Source organism: Diadema antillarum, unplaced genomic scaffold, assembly GCF_040938485.1.
Source record: "Diadema antillarum isolate AM-2024a unplaced genomic scaffold, OU_Dant_1.0 scf00000053, whole genome shotgun sequence".
In the NCBI taxonomy this organism is placed as follows: Eukaryota; Metazoa; Echinodermata; class Echinoidea; order Diadematoida; family Diadematidae; genus Diadema; species Diadema antillarum.
In genome coordinates this window covers 2,000,001-2,011,648 of record NW_027270942.1, presented here as the reverse complement: position 1 = coordinate 2,011,648, position 11,648 = coordinate 2,000,001, and positions in this window count along the sequence as shown.

The window sequence follows — 11,648 nt, the reverse complement described above, 5'->3', positions numbered from 1 at the left end:
CTTGTTTGCAGCATTGGAAGGATAATTACTTAAACCCTACGGAAGAGTCATTTCTGTTAAGCGTAGTGGCTTTATTAGTTTATAGGGGAGGCAGTCATAGCATGAAAATGAGGATAATGGAGTGTTTCTCTTACATTTTACTCCGAGCGATTGCGATTTATTTTTTGCTTCCCTATATGATGCGAAATTACATCTACATGACATTTACAGCGTAATTTCAATGCACAATCAATAATAGATTGGAATAAAAACTGAAAATACGAACTTGCGAGGACCGTTGATAATGACTATGACTGTATTTCTGACAAAATTCATCATTGCATCTTATACAAAGCAATAATTGTTACAATAATTCCCTGGAGAACATTTATATGTTTTTGATGAATTGAATACACCTTCATGACAGTCACCTTAAGAGCTGTTATCTTTGAGACCTGATGAAGTATAAGTTTTAGTAATGGCTAAGTTGAGAAAGCTTCTGCTAGAACAATTTCGTTTGTCACGAACGGTAGGCTAATTCCATTTAAACACGAACGTCTTTATTATCCAGGATCCGGGAAATGATTTCTCTATAATAGGCGAACCTAATCGATACACCATCACTTCTCATACAGTTCGCCCACGTTAATCTTGATCTAATGTGTCTCAATGTCTCGCGTAGGCAATCAAAATTATCTTAATTCATTTCCGATCGACTACATTAAGCCTCGTTACAACACATCACCTCGGGAATAGAGTGTCTCCATGTGCAGTTGGGTGAAATATCCCGAAGAAAATTAATGTCAGTGCCTTCGCCTTACGAAGAGCTGATGTTTTGCTGGTGTTTTATTTTTAGTATTGCTAGACTATGAAGCTACTGTGGTGAAAAAATACGCTGACAACTTCTCAAAATCTACTTGTGAAGTCAGGTACACATTTAGTAAAGATTTCTGTCTACGTCGTAACTGTATTATGCTTGTAGCTACTACGTTACTATGTTTTCCGGCACTATAATTCATGTGCTTTTCATGCCAATTAACAGGATTGCTTCATCGACATTGAGTGTCAATTTGAGCGTCTGTGTAAAGTTGTGCTGATTGTTGATGACGCAACTCCATTAGTCAGGTGTTCATCTTGACACGTTTGACATTATTTTAGGGCCCTTTGCGACCCTGTGATGCCAGACAGGACACTATATCAATGGATTTTGCAGAAAGGTCCCATAATGCACTCGGATTTTAATACCATTTCTACAACATTACTATCGTTGCCAGCACGTCGCTTTCCTTGCTAGCTTATCTAAAGCAGGTGCAATAAGTTTTCCTTTTATTTCTTGTCTTTCCCATGATCTTGAATAAAAGAAAAAAAAAGTCCTTCAGTTGATTTTTACCCGCATGTATGATGATATTTATATTTCACTCATGTTCACTTTTTTTTTTTTGTTTACAGTAACACATCTTTAACGAAGCTTCTGGAATCTGCATCTTGCAAGCAATTCTTTTATCTATAGATTCCTTTTGACTTCAAACATATTCATTTTCTTATTTGTTGCAATTCGACAATTTCACACATGCGCTTTCTTAATATGTTTATTCTTTACTTGTAAAATATGGAATAATATAAACAAACAAACAAAAACAAACATATCTGACTACGTTGCTCTGATAAAGTCGCACACACTTTTGCCTAGAAAACTCTTCAGCATAAAGTGACTTGGGTGAAAATTTACATGAGCCCAAAATCTGAAATTGGTCCAGCAATGAAAGACTGTCAGAATTTCAAAGTCTAGCAAATGTCTGGTGTCGTGTTTGAAATTCGAATTTTTCATCATGTTTTCAAGGTCTTGTGAGAGCCCATATTGTCTTTAATAATGCCTAATCTTCTATCCGTTTATCTGTATTATAAACCTCCATGCCAATTCTTTATTTTCAAATATTTGTATTTGTATTGTTGCCGCCGTTTTTCTCCTGACTGCGGTATGGTTTTGGCAAAAAAAAAGGGGGGGGAGGGGGAAAATATATCTTTTGTGGTGACGTTTGCCTAATATTCTCAATTTTATCATTTGACGTTCATGTTGCTGCACTTTACGGGCATAAATGTGGGTTTGTTGTATAAAATCGCTAGACAAAATGACTGCAGTTTCATGTTGCCCAGATTCGATTTTGTCAGATGAAGGAGACCCCGTATAGCTAATGTGTTCTAAGTGAAAAACGGGGAATCGGGGCGTTGCTGTTTAACGCATCTCATTTCTAATCCTCGTGCTCCCGCTGTGAAGATCCGGTAGAACTAGCGCTTCACGTTTTCCCACAGCCCACCACCCCCCCCCCCCCCCCCTTGCCCTCTCCTCCCATCCACCAATAAACGGCAAGGAAGATTTGTGTCTTGAATTAGGATGAGGGCGTAGAGTTGTTTTTACAGAAATATCTTTTTTTTTCTTTTTTAATGTATACGCCCCTACGCCCTACTTGCAATGAAATTAAGTCCTAAAATCATTAGCGGTCTTCTGAAATATACATTAGAAATTCAAACCCTCTCAAAATCTTGCACCCAGCGAGTTGGAATTGGGTTAGCAGTGTGGTTGTTGTCAACACCAAACGGGAACATGCATGGAAAAACGGTTATTGAACGAAAAGTCTTGACCTGTTAGGGGTCATGTAAAAGTACTCAGCACTGAGAGACGTGCGTCGGATGGTGTGATTCTAACTCAATTTACTGTAATCCTAAACTTGAAAAAAAAAACAAGCATAACCTGTTATGGTCTTTAATGTTTCAACAGTTATTCTTTAAAGTTTCTTACTTGCCATGAACATAAAATACAAATATTTCTACCTTCCTCCGAGAACATTTCTCTAATATTTTCATATTCATAAGACAAAAACTTTGATTTCAATACCACTATACTTTTGTTTGTTTCATATTAGTTCTTGTATAGTAACCGCTGTAATGCAAAAAAAAAGTCCACTAGAAAACGTGGGCAGTCTCTTTTATTTTTTTTTTATTGGATGATGGGAAGTTTAAGATCATAATCAAATGATAAGTTCGAGAAATGAAATTAATGGTTCATTGGCAACACGTACACGTGCAATCGTTTCATTTGGAGTTTGGCTTACGGAGTTGGGTTCATTACTGTAGAGTCAACTCCTTCTGATAAGAATATGCCTATATACATACACACCTATGCAATACACTTTATGTATGATAACAAATGACGTAGTTTGTTTCTTTACAGTTCACCAAATTGATTATTTTGCTTATCAGAATGTTCAAATACATGAAAAAATCAGAATTTTATCTGTTGATAAAGGATTGGTGTTCTGTCAGTTTATGTTTCCGACCGTCGTTACATCTGGGGTAGATATTAAAGTATTGATTTTCACTGCCTGGTAGAAGATGAATGTGAAGGGAAATTGAACGCAACCGAATCGTGTATTTTGTTTTTCAAAGTGTTTAAAAGTTTTTCGTTTGATAGGCTTGTTTTGTGGTCAATCGAATATATGTATATGTAATTTAAATACATGAATACATGAATATAAGCGTATATGTACATGCATGTGTGTGTGTGTGTGTGTGTGTGTGTGTGCGTAGGAAGTTGTAACCAACGTTGAGAAAAAAACATTAAGTGTACTGAATATGATAAGCACTAACAACAATATCAATGATTAAGGGGAAAAATTCATGGTATAACAACCGCTCCTGCTGATGTTTCAACATGAGAATAGCTGCCGCCACAAGCTAGTGCTGAGTGATACCATTGCAGCTTTCGAACGGACGCCCATCAAGGGAAGTAAGAAAACATCCGTTTTTCTTTGTTATTACTTGTTTCTTTCTATGAACTGATTTAGCTACAACAATATTGTGGAGTCTTTAAAACGAAAAGAAAGATATAACGAGTGTATGTGTTCGCTGTCATCGAAGCCCACGCTTACGTAACACCGGGGCAGCATCACCTGACGTGTCGAGAGAAGGACCGCCCTGAACTCGGTATGGGTGGTGGTGATGATGGCTTTGTTTAGGGGGGCTATGTTTGGTGGCGAGTTTTGGTAGAGAGGTGCGGAGGATCAAGGATAATTTAGAAAAATCTGCGTAGGTGGTTTTGCTAGCATATACAACACATAAGGCATAGGATTTTTTTTCTTTGTATGACTTAGTATACGGGCTGCAAGCCAATTTTGTACGTCCTTCTCTATTTATTATTGTACCGTGTATACACTTTTGTTATACAACATAAAAAAAAATTGTATGTCTATGTATACTATCAACAATGTGTACATGTACAATGATAATGCGGAAACCAATTAATCAAATCAAATCAAATCATATCATACATAGTATTACCGATGTGTTGGCTCAGTGAGTAGAGCGGCTGCCCTCACAATCGGGAGGTCGTGGGTTCAAACCCCGGCCGCGTCATACCAAAAGACGTTAAAAGATGGGAGTTGCTGCTACCTTGTTTGCCGTTCAACAGTTGAAAAGGTTAGAGCAACGTCGATCTGGCGCTGCTCAGTGGCTGCCGGGCCCACGATCAATTGGGCAAAAAGAATTTCTATTCTCGGACAATAAAATTTGGAGTTTATATCCAAAACAATTATTATTATTATTATATATCAAATTCGAAGTGGGCAAATTATGGCATTAACAATACGTTGTACGTTGAATAGTGCATATCATGAAATCTCTACAAAATCAATTATTCATCTTGCGACATCTTATACAATGAAACAGGATTATAAGCACACAAGACTTATCTGCTTGCAATGAATAGGTTGCATGGAAGCGAGATATTGAATACGTTCACATAAATCATCGCCTATCACTCAAACGATTGCCCTTTGCGTTTTCAAACGTAAAGCAAGCAGAGGAAGAGTGATATTGAAGAATGGATTGTTTGGGGATGTTGGAGGAGCGCCTATAGAGATGAATCTTGGACCAGGGTAAGATGGCTATCTACAGGTCAGGGTATAGCTGATAGAGACGCAGATTTCTCGGTCATAACAGGATTAGGTTTTTTCTTATTACAGTGGAAGTAGCGAGCAACCAAACGATATGACGAGACGGCGTAAAATCGGCTTTTCTGGACGCGTGCAGACAGATTGGATCTCTTTGTTGACATTAATGGGTGAATCTTCAACCTGCTCTCACTTACGGCCAGATGTCAGAGTTCTAACTGTTTAATCTCTATCATCTTAACTCGTGTCTCGGTAAGAGGATTACAGACACGAGAGATGCTAAAATCCGACTGCTTTTTCTTTGTTGTGTCCGTTTTTCAGGAGGAAAGTAGCATGATGAACGACGAATTGGACTTTTTTTAATATTCAAAGAGACAACATTACGAATCGTTTTCTCAGAGGGTTGTCATTGCCACTAAAATGGAACAATGGGGAGGAAGAATAGGGAGGGAGAGAGAGATGGTGGGGATGAGAGAGAATTAACAAAATAAGCACGAAGAAAGATATTAAAATATCGGTTTTGTATTCCGAACGATTAGGTAGATCGCTGTGAGATTTTGGATAAATAGGATATTGATCAAAAAGCAATATGCTCGCATAAGACGAGCGCCTTTACCAGTAATCTGAATGCGGTGCATGCGTGTAAGATCGTTACTTCACATGAGTAACACGCTTCGCATTAAATGCTAATCTGTGTTTTTTAATACTTGTGTATACTTTGCCGCGTCATGCTTTCGTCTCTACACACGCCTGATGCATTTGGTATTATATTGCTCTCTCTGTCACATCCACACACACGCGCACACACACACACACACACACACACACACGCACGCACACGCACACACACACACTGTCTTCTGTTTGTTCTTTTCTTCATCTGTCAATTTCTTCTATTCTAGAGGTCTACAATTGCAATTACTGCAAAGTCAATAGTTTTTACCGCAGTTAAAACTAGGTGTCTCCCTCTAAATTCTGCTTTACGGTTCTTCACTCTGTCACGTGTATACTCGATTTTTCGGCTACTTGGTCTGAGATTCTCTTCAAATACCCCCTTCCCCTCCCATCCCCGTTCATCCTCGATGCAGTATTCCCGTCATCTTGATGATGTCTTAACCATGTACAGCTAGTGAAGATGTCAACCCGGCCCAGAGTCCTGGGGCTGCATGGGTGCGATTTTTCTGCCCCCTCCTTTGCTCCTCTGAAGACGACAAAACGTGTGGAAGAGATCAGCCAAAGATGTAGATACTGCCACGTCGATCGGAGAACATCAGAGTTGTGTTCAATCAATCTCATCTTGCGGTTGTTTTTTTTTTCTCTCCCTCCGATATCCGAAGAGCTGTCATCCCTTCGTCTGACGCAAGGCGTTAGAGGAGGGTAATCATAATTCCATCCCGGGCAAAACTCAGCCCCTCATCATGTGGTGATCTCTATGTCACTTCTCGTCTTTGGCTGATGGTAGAAGTAAATGGAGCTGACCGTCCCAGTGACTGTTCAAGAACGATTTGCAATCATCCTCTCGAAGACCAACCAAAAAGAAGATGAAGATACAAACGATGACGAACTGGATGATTCAGCTTGATTTGATGTCTTTTAAATGTGTCATTGATACTTTACTATGAAAGATTGACAGATAAAGTTATATGAATAATTTGAAAGGAAAATTATTTTAAAAAAAAATAGTGATAAGATCATAACATGTTAACAATGATCTTCTTATTCAATTTAACTATCTTTTTTTTCTGACTTAAGAAGGCAGATAATTTTCCTGCCTTTGCGTGGCAACACACTTTGGAAATTCACTGCGGAGGAACACTTACGAAAATAAATGTTTGAGAGTGGGTTTCTTCAGACTCATATATTTGTTCCTGGCTTACTCTTGACACCATTAGAATGATGGCAACTTTAGAAGAGAAAAGTATCGAAATATGTCACTGCTGAAATCAGTTTTGTGATGAATTGCCCACTAACATTGTTTTTGTAGTGATATATGTAATCTTAGAAAAAAAATAGACATATTTCTGTAAGAGTTTTTAGTTTATTTGTTTTTATGGGGAGATGTTGAAGTGATATGTCATTTCCTGGCAACCGTTTATCGCATAGAACATCATGACGTTATTTCATACAATTCCTGAATAATTATGATACACGAAAATATAAATAGAATTAAATAGTATCCATGTATCGTTTGTTGTGTGTTAAAAGACAATTAACAATTACAGTTTAATCGATCAAGAAGTATTCGGATAAACAAAATATGATAATGCATTCTCATGAAAAATTGCAATCTCGCAAACTGGCGCCATTGAGAAGCCGTAAAAAATAAGCCAAACTGCATCATTCTAAATTTAAAAAAAAAAAAGCTTCTGGCGGTGCTGTTGCATAGAAGCATCTTCACTTCCAGGTGCATAATTCTAAAAGTGACTAGACTCCGAACAGATCGAAGAGGTCACATCAATCACCACCAATTAGCATTGGAATGCTGTGTCAACGACCGATCTTGCATCCCGCTCCCGACATCCCCGATCTCCAACATCCCCCCCCCCCTCCTTCCTACATCCCTTTATTCCAAAACCCTTTCGACTCGTAAGTCATCTTGTCAAATCGTCATGTAGAACTAGTCTTACTCTTCCCCAGGCATTCCGTTACGCTGACTACGTCAACGCCCGTTCCATTGGACTTTGCTATCGCTCACGCGTATTGTGCGAGAATCATAACTGACACTTTTATGGATATATTGATAGATGGGGCGGGGTGGGAGGGGGGGGGGGGGGCTGGAGGAGGAGGGGAAGGAGGAGGAAGAGGTAGAGGAGGAGGGAACTTGAAAGAGAAGTTGCCCTTTATGTCGAAATGATAGCAGTTGTGGCAGGTGTAGGCCTACCTTATACAGTCCAAGGCCCCATTTCATTTAAAAAATTGATATGATAGCAACTCTCGCTGGAATGGCGATTGTCATGGTAACGACAGAATCCAGCTTCCTGATTGGCTGTCGCTCTGGGAAATTGCCATTCCAGCAAGAGTAGCTATCCTATCTGTTATCTTTTATGAAATGGGGCCCAGATGCTCAGGTTCGAAGCTCCACGGAATCAGCATACACACACGCACACACACACACACACACGCACACACACACACACACACACACACACACACACACAAACAAACAAGCACTCAAGCGCACACACATAGTACGCAAACAGACAAACAAACAAACAAACAAACACTCAAGCGCACACACATAGTACGCAAACAGACAAACAATTTAGGAGTTGTGGTGACCACAGACTCTTAATCATGCAAAAGTCGTTGGTTCGAGTTCGCTGGCAGGACAAGATACTTTTAATAGCCTTGTCCTTTCTACAGGACTACACGTAGTCGGTCCAGTGGTAGCAAGCTCATAAGCGTTTTAAAGCTTCCACGATTTCCACGTAAATTACCGCCGTTTTCCCCGAAAACAACATCAACAACAAAAACATTCAAAGAAACACACATGCATAATCACACACATGTCCATAATCAGTATGAAGAGAATAAGATGTAAAGAGATTACAAACGCTAGAGCCAGGCGAGGACAGACCGATGCAGACGGAAATATTTTCAGGGCGTACAATTGATTTCAAGAACGGTAAGGTCTACCATAATTTTCTTCATTTTACATGCTTATACCCTAAGCTATTTTTTTACCCCTTTTAATGGTGAACTAAAAAGAGATCCTCATTTATGATGACCATGATATTCTCAGCCGCAAAGTTCTAAAGGAAGAAAATCATAACCCAACCATGTATTAAAATGCGCTCATTAGTTTGTAAGTGTTGATTATACATTCTATACCTATACGTTTTGAATTATGAATAGATTTGTGATTTCGCTGTTAAAAGACCAAAGACAGACTCTTAGCTGAGTATTAATTTATTGTAAACGAGGTATGAAGATAGACATTGGTAATACAAATTCAGCAGATATTGCATCGGAGAACTTGTAAGTAGTGCCCCGCTCCCTTTTTCTTCTCACTATTTTTAATTGATGAGGTGAGGCCACCACCTCTTGTCTTGTTAATTCTTGTTCAGGAAAGGCAAGAAATTCCGAAATTAGATATCTGCATAGCAAATGACAGTGTCCTCAAAACATTCATTCATGAATTTCGATGAACAGAATTTGAATTTCGAGTGCCGAGATTTGGGTGTAGGTTTCGCGGTAACAGGTAACAGATACACAACATGAGCGTGAAAAACAAAAACAAAAAAACGTATCAGTAGTTGGCCAAGTCAGCATCTCTTGCAGTCTCTGACACGTGTAATCACCCGAGATGGAATATCATCCTTGCTTTAGGATTATCATAAAAATTCACCACCTATGATCCATTTCTCCAACGACTAAGTCGTGGTTGTGAGGGCTCTTAAAGAGAGATTCCGCTCCGTTGTCATAACAACAATGCAGAGACAATGAAGGACGACGTTTGAGAGAAGTACACCGTCGATTAGTCTTCCTCAGCTGCTACGGGGTGTCGTCGAGGGATTTTTCCCGAACTCGGTGAAAAAAAAAAATAACCGTCTTACGCGGTCGCTCTCATGAAAATTGTATTCTGCTCTGATCTTGTTTCATAATATGCTTCTTTCTGACAATAATTCTTAGTCTTACTTACCAAGCTTTAAAAAAAACATGGTGCAACTAACGATGGTATTGTAACGTTATCCTTCTTTCGCTAATTTATACTTATAATGCAAGTTATTTCTCTCGAGCTGTTGATAGACACGTTAACGCATGCTCTATACCACAAATTAAAATCATGCAAACGCAAACGTTCCGTGAACTCCCGCACAATCTAACCCAAAGCGCGATATCAGCTTTGCAAAACGCACGAGCAATCACGTTCATGCTATTTTTTGCTTGTATTGTATTTATGCCTACTCTTCACGTGGTCCTTCAAGTTTTAAAGGTGTGATAAAGCTAGGGGAAAAATCTTTGCATTCGCAGAATGAATATTCTTATTGAATGGTTGGGTGTTTACCAAAGTATGATGGCAGATAATTTTGATGCTCGTAAAACCCTGGCACTTGCGCATCATATTCAGACGTGTTGTGGCGCTTGCAAGCAAATGTCTCTCCCATGGGAGCAATGGAAACCTAAACAAGTGGCTCATATTACGGCACACACACTTTGCTATAATATGACCGCTCTATATTGTTATGGATGGACGCACGGGGCATGAATGTAAATCGCACGTGTTTCAACGCCCACGCCAAACCATCACCCTCCCATCCCTCCCCCCTTATAGAGCCTGATGTCTTTATCGGTCATACTAAGCGTCCCAATATGATAATAGTGCACATAACCCTCTCAGCTGCTGCAGACTTCAGCATGTACAACACAAATTTCAAACTGATGCTTGGTTAAATGGGAACAAACAGCTGCCACAACTGATATTTTCGAGTTTGCAAAACGGGTCAAGTGATGCAGTGAAACCCCGTCTTTTGAGGTGAAAAATTTTCGAATCAAATGCCGAAGTAGATGTTAGGTTTCATATCTCACAATTTGTATTTACTTTTACAAAACTACCCATAAGATTACATCACAGTACGTTCCTGTGCATCACATTGCAATCGTGTTGAGATCAATGCCTCATTGAGGCGGTTGCGTCATTGTCCAGAGAAGCACAAAATTCGGCGCCACTCATACATAAAGGCACACTTATATTCCGTTGTTAGCTTTTGTTATTTGGAAACATAATGTGTGAAATAAATTTGTCGGCTGTGAACATACATCTCAAAAAAGATATAAAAATGAAGGGCTAGCATTTCAAAATATATACCGCACAAAGATATCCTTTGCCGCTTGCGCTAAACTCTGACTTTTATTAGCGACTTTATATTCTAATGACATCATGTTTACCGTTTTTTTAGGCATTTCCTAACGAATTTGTCAGCCCTCTTCTTTACGAACTTTTTCTACATGAAAATAATGTGAACAATAACATTACAATAGGGGAAGAAATTATATACTTTTTACAATAAATTCATAGGTTGTTGCTTAAGTATTACTTCTGACGTTCGAGTAATAGCATACACGTATTTTGTTTTTAGACTAGTAATATATAACACTTAACATCCCCGGAGAGTTGTATCCCCCCCCCCCCCCCCAGCCCCGTTTGCATTTCATTCCTACGCGCGCAGCGCCTAGGGAATATACACTGCGGCCTCGAGAGTAAAATACAACTCTCAAAGGACTGTCATGTATCATAAATAACCTATGTATCACAACGATAGCAAGGCAGCATGAATACACTGTATGGTTCACATGAATACAAATATTTTTATTCGGGCCCAGTCGGCAGCCGGTCAAATTCTTGAGTTATATTATCACTTTTCGCATTATAACGTGATCGCATTATGGCCAATCACCGAACAGTATTCATGGAGACCATGTATCATTTTGATATATGCATAATTATCTTGTCATACTACAACATAAATACGCATCATTTTATTCTAGCCCAACGGCAACCAGTCAAAAAAAAAAATGCCTGAATTATATGACCTGACGTGATGTCACTTCTCACAATTTTAGATTGTCTGACGTGATGACGTTGTTCCCAATCTTCATAATCATATAACAAGTTCGATCCTAGCTGCACTAGATAAATGACTACATCATAACCAGTAACCGAATATATAGTATCTACCATATACAGACAATATTATATGCTTTACATTTACCCATTCTATT